The sequence below is a fragment of the Nycticebus coucang genome, unplaced genomic scaffold (genome assembly GCF_027406575.1).
Source record: "Nycticebus coucang isolate mNycCou1 unplaced genomic scaffold, mNycCou1.pri scaffold_44, whole genome shotgun sequence".
Taxonomy (NCBI): domain Eukaryota; kingdom Metazoa; phylum Chordata; class Mammalia; order Primates; family Lorisidae; genus Nycticebus; species Nycticebus coucang.
The window spans coordinates 159,767-173,091 of record NW_026515578.1 but is presented as its reverse complement, the minus strand read 5'-3'; the positions used below and the strand labels follow the sequence as shown (position 1 = coordinate 173,091).

General features: G+C 35.7%; 1 long non-coding RNA gene across 1 annotated transcript; it reads right to left on the bottom strand.

Annotated features, from left to right (window-relative positions):
- Positions 1-2,586: 2,586 nt before the first annotated feature.
- Positions 2,587-12,086, bottom strand: LOC128579328 (uncharacterized). Its single transcript, XR_008378125.1, has 3 exons — positions 11,981-12,086; positions 10,590-10,676; positions 2,587-2,763 (listed from the first exon to the last, which is right to left on the bottom strand). It is a non-coding gene; the product is annotated as an uncharacterized LOC128579328 (long non-coding RNA).
- Positions 12,087-13,325: the final 1,239 nt, after the last annotated feature.

Here is a 13,325-nt window from a genome sequence, read left to right as displayed (position 1 = left end):
AAAATTCATGGGGAATGTGAGAATTTACAAGATTCAAAAGTCTTGGGGCAACATCTGAAATTTTTATGAAGATAACAAGACATGTTAGGACACCAAATAAATTTAAAGGTCATTGGGTGACTTGTGATGCTATAACTAAAACTGGTTGACTTTTTTTTTTTTTTTTTTTTTTTTTTTGTAGAGACCGAGTCTCACTTTACTGCCCTCGGTAGAGTGCCGTGGCGTCACAAGGCTCACAGCAACCTCCAGCTCTTGGGCTTATGTGATTCTCTTGCCTCAGCCTCCCGAGCAGCTGGGACTACAGGCACCCTCCACAACGCCCGGCTATTTTTTTGTTGCAGTTCGGCCGGGGCTGGGTTTGAACCCACCACCCTCGGCATATGGGGCTGGCGCCCTACTCACTGAGCCACATGTGCCGCCCAAACTGGCTGACATTCTAATGAAGTCCTGTGACACAGCCATGGGAAGGGTAACATTTGGAGTCAGTTGGGACTGGAATCCTGATCACTGGAAATGGTGAAAATTGGAGAGGCATGATAATTTTGTTCTTCTACGTGTATGTCAGATGCATGTGAACCTGAGCAGAGCTGGGGGTAATGTGAGAGTGGTGGAGACACTACTCTGGCAGGGGCACATGGGCATGAGGAGTGACCATGTGAGGATGTAGTGATGAGACAGGGTCTCTGATGGTTCATTTCAGAAGGGACACATTCAGGTCATACATCTACTCAGTGTCTGTCCCCTAAGATGTGTGAGTATGGATCTGAAATTTTGGGATGATAGAGCTAAGTTTATATTCTAGGTCTGTTATTGTCTAACATGAAACTTTGTTAAATACACCTTCTGAATATTATTGACATAATATGTTAAATGGATATCTAATTCATAACTGACCAGGTTATTATAAGGATTAATAAGAAAATGCATACATACCAGTCATAGTTTCTCAACTGATACCACTGGAATTATTTTCTCCATTTGGAACCTCGGCGTCAAAGGGTTATCATCCAAACCCTGCTCATGATACATTATTATTTCTTCCTTCATGCTATATATCTCATAATTAACACTGTTTCATAAAGGACTTCAGATATCAAAAATCTATTCATAAACATAAATTGTGAAATGAGGTAATAATCCTACTAACAGTCTTTTCCAGCTCTTCCAGTAGGAAGAGCTATATAAGTCAGTGCATAAAATAAAAAAAAAAATTGTTTGATGATACTGTAATGATTGTAATAAATCAAAACATAGACAATGGCCACAGTACTGGTAAACCAAAACAATGTGTGTTTAAATTTGAATCTATCATGGGCACTTGGTTACTCCCTTGACTTGGCAATTATGAATTGGGCTGCAATAAACATTTGGCCATGGAATACCATGCAGCCATAAAAAGATGGAGGCATCACATGTTTTATGTTTACCTGATGGAGCTGGAACATACTCATCTTAGTAAAGTATCTCAAGAATGGAAAAAAGGTATCCAATGTATTCAATATTACTATGAAATCAGTATATAATAACCTACACATTCATAGGTATAGAAGGCACCTGTGAGAAATACTTTGGCAATAAGAGATTGGGGAAGGATTTAACATCATTGGGTCTCATTAGTGAGATGCACGAGAGCATGAAAGAATGCTCATCATTGGTTAGATGTGCATAGGTGACCATAGGATTACTTCTATAAATAGCTTCAGGAGAAGTTAGCAAGGGCTCGTCCTTTGGCTCCTATTCTTGCTCAGAGGATGGCTGATCGGTGCTCTCCTACTAAGACTGCTGCTGAGATGCTCACTTCTGCTCATATTGACTGTGACTTCTAAGTGCTTTGGCACTCGAGACCTGAACAAGACCTACCCTGAGTAAACTGGCACAGCAACCCACATCCAGACACTGAAGTGGGCTGGCCGGAGACCTAGGGTCCCGGCTCCTATGAGGCCCTAGGTTGGGATGAAGACACGGCATCTTGGGCTCCAACATGTAGGATTGGTAAAACATAACTATAGTCCCAAAAAAGGAGGGAAGAGGAAAGAGAGGGGAGGGGTGAGGAGGCTGGGAGGAAGAAGGTTTTTGGGGGATCCAATCTAATGTGCATAAAGCAATGATACATTTCTATACTATTAAGAATAGAGTATGAATGTTTTTGCCACAACAAATAAGTAAGCAAGGAGACGGTTATGTTAATCAGTTAGATGGAAGCATTCCAAATTGTATATCAAATCAGCACATTGTACCCTGTAAATGCATTAATGTAGACAGTTATGATTTAATAAAGAATTAAAAAAATAAATTTGAATCTATTACTACATATTATTTTACTAGCTATAAAATACAAATAACCTAACTCTCAACTCCACTGAAATATCAATGACAACTTGGTGGTTTGGTTGCTAAGCAGCTGGCATGAGGGCAGTTTGTATATGGAAACGCAGCAATACTGGCTTCAACTGCAAAATTCACTGAATAGTTAATAGGCCAAGAAACATTATTTAAAACATAAATAAATTTTTATTATAAAGATATGGTATAAATTATTTTCTTTTCGCAAAGATTCTCCCATATGATACATTGAATGAAAAACAGTACACCATTTAAACAGCCCAGTAAGAACATTTTATTATCTTTCTGATTATGGAACTTTTTTCTGTAAAATTTGTATATATTCTCATGTGCTTTTCCAACTAGAACTTGGTTTACATTTAACACATCATATGATTAAAGGAGAAGATATGTCGAATCCAGATGCATATTCAGAAGCAGCTAGGAAATAAAAAAGAATTTTTGACTAAAAGATTTCATAATTAACTGAGTATAAGTCAGTAAAGAAGAATTAAGAAGTTATCCAATATTACAGAGGATTAAAACTATATCTGCACAGCTATGTTAGTAATGAAAAATTATTAAGAATAATATGCCTAATGCTACATATTAATTATAAATTAATTATCACTGTGGTTAAATTATCAGTTTCTCCTTTTCTCATTCTTCATTCATCTATTCTACAGTCCTATGCTAAGGTACTGTGGCAAGCATTGAAATTACAAGACATAATATAGTCCATCCCTCAACAAATGTCTACAATAACCTGAAAAAAGAGCTAGGCCATTTCCAGAGTCACAGACACCATGACAGGCACAAATCAGGACAGTACTGAAACATGCACACAGAAGCCATCCTAGTTTTGTGTCAGCATTATAGGCTTTTTGGTGGAGACAATATGTAGGTTGCCTGAAGAACGAGGGAGAGGAAGAAGCTAACGCACGCAGCTGATGGGGTGGGGAAAGAACATGGGGAATCCTAAGTGGTTTAGTTGAGCCAGTTGCTAGAACACAGGGGCAGAGCACAGTAAGTCCTAAGAGATAAAGCTGAATAACTTCACATAAACCAAATTGATTTAAGTATTTTTATTCCCATGCTAAGGAATTTGGTACTTTTCCTAAGGGCAAAAGAAAACTAATGACAAGTAAATGACCAGACATTGAAAACGTCACCTGTCAAGTGACTGCTAATGAGCTATAATGGCTTGACTAAGTGTTACTACATGTGTCTGGGGACTTTGGCCTTAAATCACTAGGTAAACCTGAGAAGTTGGTGAGTCCTTTGCTTTCCAGGTATAGCTTCAGTGTGCTGAGAATCCCTCAGAAATGGCAAAAGTGAAGGAAGTGTAGAGCCAGAGAAAAAGATGCATAGCCTTCCCTCCCGAGATGTTTAAAGCTGTGAAACATGAATTAAACGAAGCATGTGTACACTCTTCACGATGAGTGTCTATGTGTTCACAGTTTTCAGTAGATTTGTGTGAGAAAAAAAAAAATGTAATGTAGTATCCTTTGACCACACAATAAAGAGTGGTGCCACTTGCTCTATCAAGTTCATTTCAGAAATCAATAATTAATCTTAACTTAATTCATAAATTTTGGCAACAAATCCTAGATCTGAAATAAGACAAATATTATTTATAATGTTAAATTTAAACAAGAGACATTATCATGGGAATGACACATTTCTTTTTTTTTTTTTTTTTTAGAGACAGAGTGTAACTTTATGGCCCTCAGTAGAGTGCTGTGGCCTCACACAGCTCACAGCAACCTCCAACTCCTGGGCCCAAGCGATTCTCTTGCCTCAGCGTCCCGAGTAGCTGGGACTAAGGCACCCGCCACAATGCCCGGCTAGGGAATGACATATTTCTTATAAAATGCGTCCTTTAAACAAAAAATTTCGAAACTAGATCTGACGAGCATTTTTAAATAAAAGAATAATCACATGAGTGAAAGTAAATTCCAGCTTATTTTAAGTTTACAAACTGTTTTACGTACTAGAGAACATCAAAATGTAATGCTATTTATAATAATCTGATAAAATACAGTTACCATAGGTTTACTATTGAATATACATCATTTCAGAGCCCTGATTTTTCTATTTATTAATATAAAGGTCAAACAACTCAAGTCATACTTTGTAATCTATGTATTTTTTTGTTAATTCTGAGCAAAACTCTGTTATTTATAAAAGTTGAATCAGTTTTTTCACTTTAGTTGATTTTCTCTTAAAAATGATCTTTGCACTCTCCAGTTTTAGAAAATTAGAATTTTTAGGCATGTTCAAAGCTAATAACTTTTCATCTCAGAATCTTAAACATATACATGAAGTGGCATTGTCGTAATGTCCTATCCAAATTCTACTGACAAAAGATTAAGTGTAAATATTATGCCATCTGTGCTATTATTAACCTTTCCTTATTCATACAGATACAAACACTTCAGAAAATTTGCTTGAAGAAAAGAATAAATACAGGTTAAAGCTCATTTTCAAACTTAGTTTCTTTGATTCAAGACTTTGTGTAACAGGATTAGATGCAAAAGTATAAATAACTTGTTAATCATAACTTTGGTTTTTTTCAGATCAGAAATAACTACCTTTTTTTAATATTAGATTAATTACAGTTGTTAGGTAAATTATTAAATGTGTGAAACAAACTATATTGCAAGTGTCTCCATCTTGAGTATTCTTATTTAACTCTTGTATAAAATGTGTTCTCTTACTAAGTGCCAAAAATAGGATCTCAAATACTCTACTGAATACAGTTAATGTTTTGTGTTGATAATATAATATCCAAGGGATTTATAAATTATAGATATAAAGTCAATTTTTTTGAAATGTTATAAAACATTTCATAGAGATTGGGTGTCTCACTATCTTGCGCAAACTAGACTCAAACTCCTGGCCTCAAGTGATCAACCCACTTTGGCTTCCAAAAGTGTTGGAATCACAGGCCACTTTGCCCACACGACATAAGTTAAAATGGTTTCCTAATATTTTCATAGATTGTTTTCCATAACATTTCTGTGATAATATTATTGACAGGATTATAAAATACATAATGAAACCATACTAACTAGGTCTTATAAAAGTAAAACTTTAATACCAAATATAAAGAGAAGCTTTTACAGAATGAATACTCACATTACCATCAATAAAGACTATGTAAAATGTACATCCTTACATGACTTGAATTAAGGAACTACTAATGTAATCTTATTAGCTTTCCCCAGGGAGCTCTTCTTTTAAATATTCGCTACTTATGTGTGGATTTTTTTTAACTCCTTTATGCCTGATTCACATGCTGTTTTATATACATTTTACTCATATAAAAATGAAATACACTTCTCAACAGATTGCTTACTTCTGTGCTAAAGGAGTGTTTTCTCTAGATGGAGAATACTTTTTATATAACATATTTAAGGAGAGGTCATCTTTCCTCCTAACTCTTAGCACGTGGTCGAAGTAGTTGCTCTTATTCCAACCCTGGAATCAGTTCTCTTCCTGCCTCTCATTGGCTTTTGAATACTTTCCCACATAAGTGATGGCAAGGGCAACTGTTCTTGGGAAAGAGACACCAGGTCAGATGTGAGAACTCACAGGGAAAGAGACAGACCCAGACCAAAGGGAAGGAGCATCTCTGGGAGGGCACCTAAAAGCTTCAAGAAAGATCTTGATTTTTTCATATTTTATTTATTTTTTTATTAAATCATAACTATGTACATTTATGGGGCACAGTGTGCTAATTTGATATAAAATATGGAATGCTTACATCATACTGATTAACATAACCATCACCTCAATTATAAACTGTCAGTCCAATTCATAATTGCCAAGTCATGGAAGCAACCCAAATGCCCATTAACCCAGGAACAGATTAACAAATTGTGGTATATGTACGTTATGGAATAAGATCTGGATCTATGATGACTCCAGTCTTGCACTAGATGATGGGAGGCTGCAGTTATTTTGTCTGTATTCACAAGTGAAAATTGTCAAATATTAAAGGACTTTTAAAAAGTCTCTCTCTATTTATTTATTTATTTATTTATTTATTTATGTTTTTGTAGAGACAGATTCTCACTGTACTGCCCTCAGTAGAGTGCCATCACATCAAAGGACTCACAGCAACCTCTAGCTCTTGGGCTTACGCGATTCTCTTGCCTCAGCCTCCCCAGCAGCTGGGACTACAGGCGCCCGCCACAACACCCGGCTTTTTTTTGTTGCACTTTGGCCGGGGCTGGGTTTGAACCGCCACCCTCGGTATATGGGGCTGGCACCTTACTCACTGAGCCACAGGCGCTGCCCTCTCTCACTTTATTTTTATGTTCCTATTAAGTCATGTATTTTTCCTCATACTTCTCTTAATAGAAATGCAGAATCATTGTCCCCAAGTGAATTATTTAATACAGTGCCTGGTACAGATGACAAAAGCAAAAGGGGGAGAAAAATATCTCGGTGACATTGATCACTGACAAGGTACCACCAATGGTTTGTGAAGTGTGTGGAGCAATATCTTAGGAAAAACTGATGACTGCCAGAGGAAATAAAAAAGCTTAATGAACTGCTAATATTTTCATACATAATACCAAGTCAAAAGCTATCTTAGCTCCCTATGGAGTACAATGCACCAATTATTTGTAGGAAAAGCACTGCCCCTATCTCCATGTTCTTTCTGTTTATTTGCAGGTGGAGATTAGGTTTCAGGTGGCAGGGGTAGCTTGAAGTCCAATATTAATATGAGGAGCACATTTGCAACTTTGTTTCTAATTTTTCATTCTTAAATATAGGAATATTGTAATATTATATACAGAACACAAATGTATCAGCAAATTTTAGCTAATTAAGAAGATTCTCTCATAACTGGTAACTTACAATCTATGTCCCAGGGAAATCTAAGTGTCCAGATAGAACACTGTAGGATTAAGAGTCAAGGAAGTCACACCTAGAGAGGCAGCATGCCTCCTTTATCCAGACGACTGTGTTTCTGTTTTGTATAATACGGTTTCATGCATTTTTTAAAGAAACTTTATATTTGTAAAAAATTCCAAAAACCCATAAAACACGTTAATGTAATCAACCCCCTAAATTCATATTAGAGGCAACACTGGGTCAGAGATATTGTAGTTTGTCTAAAGTCAAAAAGGAAATTAGCTTCAGCCCGGGAATGGGCTTTAGGTCACCTTCTTGAATGTGGAGTTCTTTTTCAGCTACTTTCTGCACATTGATAAAACCACACAGATTTTTAAATATAACTCAGAGAAAATGGAAGGAATATACACATTTAAAATAAACATTCCTTTCCTTCTGAAAAATTATGGGAGAATATTTCCTCCAAAATCTTCCCTTTCACTGCATCTGTACTTATACATTCTTTCATCATTATTCTATAAAATGATACATTATCTGACTTTCCTGGTAAGAGCCAATGAGGACATTTTATATTTGCAGAGTATTTAACACTCATTTTCTTTTTATATCCAGTAGTTCAATTTCATGACTCGGAAGTACATAGACCCTGATCATCTCATGTTTTGTTTATTAAAAAAACAAACACTAAGTAAGCCAAATAATGAAGAAAAATTTGTAAGCTAGTATTTTGCCATTTAAGTATTTAAAATCATCATGAAAATTAGTTGCTATTTGTTTTTGTTCAAACAAATGTTTTATGGTTTTTGTAAATTCTTTTTGAGACAGGGCCATGCTATATTGCTCAGGTTGGAGTGCAGTGGCTATACACAGGGATGATCACCGCACGCCACAGCTTGAACTGCTTGGGCTCTGGAGTTCATCCTGCCTCAGACTCCCACAGGAATGTGTTCCTGTGAACGGCCTTTGTAATGTCCCCCAGAGTAAAAATGGCCAAACATTAGATAAGCAATTTAAATTGGGACAAGACAGTTGAAGTAACTTTTTCTTTATGGCCTCTACAATTGATACAGCTTGTCATCATCGGATCCATTTTGAGATTTGCAGAAATGAATTCTTACTATGAATAAAATAAAATAGCTGTAATACCAGGTTCTTGTTACATCTCCAAGAGAAATGGGAACCATGTGTTCCTTTACAAGAAATTCTGAGTAGGAGGAATTAATTGATTCTCTTTGGTTGTCATTGCTATTTACACATCTTTGATACTTTTGCCATCTTGGTCTTGGATCATTCAAGCAATGGTCAAATAGAGAGGCATGGATAAACTTCATTTTAAAAGCTCAATTAGTTGCTTGATTTCACTATTTAAAAAGTATAATACAATTGCCCAGAAATGCCGCACCCCCGGCATCTAGCCGGGGTGAAGTGGCGCTGTCCGCATTATAAAATGCGTGAGTAGGTGGTATGTGCTCCCCGGAGCGAAACCCCCAGCACCCCTGGTTTGCGACAGCAGCGCATAAGTTGCCTAGCATGCCTTTGTTTGAACGTAATGACTCACGAGGTGCGGCATAAAAGCCTAAAAAACCTTTGCTCTGAAACCTGTCTGTTCAGTTGAATGCCTGATTGTTTTGAGAAACTAAGAATAAACATAATGACTTACTGATCCACAATTAAACACAGCAAGAATGGCTGTGCTGAACTCAGTGGCTCCAAGAGAGCCTGCACAACAGCACGTCCCTACCATAAATGTCAGTGACTTGAGACAATGCAGGCACGGCAAACAAGATGTTCCAACATGACATACACTATCACCTCCTGCAGTAAAACTTTACTTAGAAAAACATCTTACTTCACTAATTAGTAAAACTTTACTTAGAAAAACATCTTACTTCACTAATTTTCATATGTAACACAAATCAATAGAGTAGTTTAATGTTTAACAAACAATGAATCAAAATATAGTTACTAATTAGAGTAAAAATGCATAGAAAATATATATAGAAGTAGTCAAGCATTATACATAAAAGAATATGTTCAGCTGTTTTTAAAAGAGATCATAAGAAACTGAGACCAATTACAGAACTAAGAGAAGTCACAAACCTTGACATTCTTAGATAAGGGGAAGTAACCAGGTGTTACTGATAAAACCACCTCCCTAGAGCAAAAACCTTGAAAAAATAAACTATGTCCCTCCGGCACCTCCCTCCGGAGAGCAAAACCTTGAAAACATATAGTACATGATAAACCACATATGGAGACACAAAGATAATTTACAAGCATGAGCAAAATAATGATTACATTGTTTAAACCCTGGAAAAAAAATGTATAAATACCAGACTTAAAAATCAGTAAAGTACAGCTGCTTTCTTCATCACTCGTGGTGTGTGGCAGTTTGTCATTTCATCCTGCGTCGACCTTTTCAACCAACCTGTACCGTTCACCCTGAGCACCCTCGGACTGAGGCCCATCGACCGGCGGTCCGCGGCACAGAAATCTATACATTTTATGAAACTTGATACAAAACCGCCATAAGTTCAATGGTAATTAAGGACATATGGTTATGTAATAAAGTAAAAAAAAAAGAAATTAATTAGAAACAGAAATTAATATTTCTTTGTATTACAGGCTTATTGAATTCATAAAAAGTGTCTATGTTGGATTCCTATAGGTAGTAAACATCCTATGTGGTTAAAGTTTTGGATGGCAAGCATTCCCTTGTGATTAGGGGTGGAACACTTTAGGTGGTGCAGGAAACCTTGAAGTGTTATGAAACACAGTCACAGTGAAATCAATTACAAAGTAACTCAGAGCACCTATGGGTATTCGTTCGATTATTAGGCAATAATGTTCAATGCCCTAAATGTAACTTAAATGTAGCTTTTTAGAAAATGTAAAATGCATACAGTAATGCATTTATGGGGTACAGTGTGCTGATTTCATACACAATTTGGAATGCTTACATCATACAGGTTAAGATCTATCTCTTTATGATTTAATAAAAAATTAAAAAATAAAAAATGTAAAATGCATCAGTTTAGTTATATTTATCCCATCAAGGTAACAAATGGGTATCTCTTGAAAATGAGAGCACCAGGGACTTAAAATAAAATTTCTATTTCTTTTCTTAATTAAAGTAGATAATTATGATCTTTGCTTAACATGTTAAGTTAATTAAACAACTCAGCATTTCCACAAATTAAAAAGAAAAGTTACGTCCGAAATTTGAAACTCACAAGAAAAAAAGATAACATAACTAACTTTGGTTAGGTAGTTCACTAGGCTGTTATCTGAAATCTCTGGGCTTGAGGCAGAAGATCACCAAGGTTCCCTTCAAATAAACTTTCTGTTGAAAACTACACTTTTTAAATATTTTCAATTCAAGTGAATCTAGAACTGACCTTATGGCAAGAGTGATACATCAAGATCTGTTACTCTTTTTTTCATCAAGCAAATCAGCAGTGTCTTCTGTTAGATTCTGATGAATTCTATGAAGATTGCAAAAGATGAGTGGTTAGTATTTCATTTTTCCTAAAGCATTCCTAAGTGGCTTGCAATTTAATATTAAGAAGTTGGCATAAGTGTAAATAAAATTTCCATTTAAACAGTGTTTTGTAACTGAAAATGTGTCAGGGCAGGCCTACTCTGTGCAACTCCAGTTATAAAAGCATTCTAAATAAGAAAATAGTTTCTAATAAGAAAATAGTTCAAGTGCAGAGGGGAGAGGTATGGCTGTCAATGATGCAAAGATCAACAGGGTATGCTCGCTGCCTTCTGTAATGGCTCTCTTTATAATAAACACTTGAGGGTATCATTAGAAATACTTATGTTTGGAAAGCAACTATGTGCAATAAGGAATATATCAATTTGCTTGACTATACTAAACATTGCACAACAAAAAAGTTAGAGAAAAACTTATTCTCTTAAGCCAGTACAAAGATTAAAAAAAAAAAAAAAAAAAGTTCCTCAAAGACTTCTTCAAGCACTTGCTTTTGCCACCCTTTTACATTTCACCTACTATATGGGGAAAGTTAAGTATTGGGCACTGAGAGATAATTCAGAGCAACAACTTCTCGGTGAGAATGAGATGTCTGAGTTGGTGATCAAGAAGAACTTCAGCAAGCACCGGTGGAAATTAGCTGCTAACACTGTTACCAAGGCATGAGTGGTGGGGCCTAACCTTTTTGTGTGTCTTCCATACCTCAGGCTGACCATGGCATTATTTTTAAGAACTTCGTGAATTATCCATTCCTTTATCTCTGTGTTAATCAAGTATGCAAGTTTTGCAAATCTGCCTTTGTGTTGAGTGGAAAAACTATACCAGAAATTTTTTCTCAATGTGCCCACTAGTGCCAAGACCAAAGATCACAGCCAAGAAAAGTTAATTTTCCAGGTGCCAGAAGATGCTGAAAGAATAGTTGTAGTACTTGACTATTTGGGTTTAAGTTGTAATCTTCATTAGATTAATGAAACTCATTAATATTTTTACCTAGTGGAATGGTGGCAAGAAATTTATAACAATATCACTGTCTAAATTATAAAGCTACAAAAATATCTAGCTGAAGGAATAAGAGATCAGATTCACTACATAATAATTCATATGAAAAAATTTCATATAAAATCATAAAAAGGGAGAAAAACAAACTGCTCTGAATGAATATTTCAAAATTAAGTTCACTAAGACCTGTTTTTATTTCCAAATAATTTCATGAGCTTCCCTCCCTAAAAAATTATGCATTGAGGAAAATTAATGAACTTAATTTATTTTCTATGATTTTCTGTTTTGACCTACTCTCTTAGTTTTTTGTATGACAATTTTCTAATTTTCAATTCTTTTAGATAGAGTTGCTTGTATTTCCGAAATGTGGTTTCATTGATTTCTTCTCGAGAAGTTTCTGTTTCAGAGATTTCAGATTCCAGATATGCAATACAGGATTTCATCTGAGCTCCTGCTGAAACAATATGCTCTAATTTTCCTTGAGATGATGTTCCAGTCTAAAACAAATTGAAAGGATACATTTTAAAGAATTATAATATGAATAGTTATTGTATATTTATTTTTTAATGTGTTGAGTCAGTGATGCCCTGAGTAAGTTTAAACATGGGGAGAAAGCATACATTGCAAATGTTCATCATCAAGATCAACTAAGTTGGCAAAGCACCAATAGCTCAGCAGCTAGGGTGCTGACCACATACATTGGGGCTGGTGAGTTTGAACCCAGCCCAGGCCTGCCAAACAAGGACAATTATAACACACACACAAAAAAAATAGCTGGGCATTGTGGTGGGTGCCTGTAGTCCCAGCTACTTGGGAAGCTAAAGCAAGAGAATTGCTTAAGCCCAAGAGTCTGAGGTTGCTGTGAGCTGTGACACAAGGTTACTCTATTGAGTGAGACTCTGTCTCAAAAATAAAAACAACAAAAAAAGTAAGCTGTTAATATAATTCAATATTAAATATAATTATACAAAAGGAATCATTATGTTAGAACTCATGTAATATGATCATTCAAAGAATATTAGAATCAATTTAAATTTTAAAAATGTTAAATAGTGTATCTTAAGAACAATTCAAGAGTGTGGTCTAATTTCTAAATCACAGCTTTTTCTTTCCTGTGGATCTATGTTAACTTCTCTTAATAATCAAATGATTTTCTTTTTGTTTTATTTATCAAATAGTAACTGTGTACACTAATGCATTTATGAAGTAAAATGTGATTTGATAGACAACGTGGAATGCTTACATTTAAATGATTAACAGAACCATCTCCTCGCTTACTTATTTGATGTGGTAAGGCATTCGTACACTTTTCTTAATAGTTTAGAAATGTCTCATTGCATTATGTAAATTAGGTTATTCTTCTTAGTAAAGTATCTCAAAAATGGGGAAAAAAGTATCCAGTGTATTCAATACTAGTATGAAATCAGTATATAATCACCTACACATTCACAAGGAGGTCAGGAGCAGTGTAGGACCACAAGCAGGTGCCTGCTTGCAGAGGCTGGCCGACCCTCTGGCAGAGGGGTAAAGACAGGGAAGTACTGTCCTGCAGATTTTTTGGACTTGGGTGCTCACCACAGCTGCCTTGGGAGAGCCTGCGTGAGAGAGTGAACTTGAATGGTGCCCAGTGGCAGGGATT